Source organism: Poecilia latipinna, unplaced genomic scaffold, assembly GCF_001443285.1.
Source record: "Poecilia latipinna isolate Pla-1442-1.1 unplaced genomic scaffold, P_latipinna-1.0 Scaffold539, whole genome shotgun sequence".
NCBI classification, from domain to species: Eukaryota; Metazoa; Chordata; class Actinopteri; order Cyprinodontiformes; family Poeciliidae; genus Poecilia; species Poecilia latipinna.
The window spans coordinates 147,726-148,372 of record NW_015113155.1 but is presented as its reverse complement, the minus strand read 5'-3'; the positions used below and the strand labels follow the sequence as shown (position 1 = coordinate 148,372).

At 39.3% G+C, this 647-nt stretch overlaps 1 pseudogene; it reads right to left on the bottom strand.

The window, feature by feature from the left end:
- LOC106952783 (tachykinin-like peptides receptor 86C) overlaps positions 1 to 273 on the bottom strand; it is a 10,281-nt pseudogene extending 10,008 nt beyond the window's left edge.
- Between the last annotated feature and the right edge of the window lie 374 nt (positions 274 to 647).

The following is a 647-nucleotide window of genomic DNA, read 5'->3' as shown; positions in this document are numbered from 1 at the left end:
GGGACACAGAACAGAAGAGGTAACTTGACCTGACCTATCACAAAAAGGAAGAATAGGACAGAGGAAATGAAGTGCATGGTATCGTTAATTAGCAGGTGTGCAAACAGGATATAACGGGAAGTGTCCAAAAACTGTCTGTGAGAGGCAAAGATCTGCAGCATGACAGCGATAAAGCACAGGAAGGCACAGAGCAATGGGATCACACACCTTGATGATCACAGAGAAGCTTTTTGGGAAAGTTGTATTGATAGACATCTCAGACCGATTCTACATTTTTCAGCATTGAATAGATAATTCCTATTTAAGAAAAACAGTAAATTTGAGTTTGCACAAGAAGAATGTAACAATATAAAACATAATCAATTAATGCTTGACATTTTCCCATTGACTGTATTTCACTCACCTATCGATCCCTTTATCACCCACAGGAGCTTAGAGTTCTCTAATTCTCATGTCTTTGTAGAGACACGTTTCAGGAGAAAACTCCTGTTTATCTGAAATGCTGAGGTTACGTTCCAATATGTAGACTTAGACCTCAGTCCTCTAAGGATGCACCATCATGGCCAAGTGTTATGATTCCCATTAGCCACAGGGTGGAGAAAAGCTAACAACAGAGGTTCATAAAACTTTAAAAAGTGAAACTGACA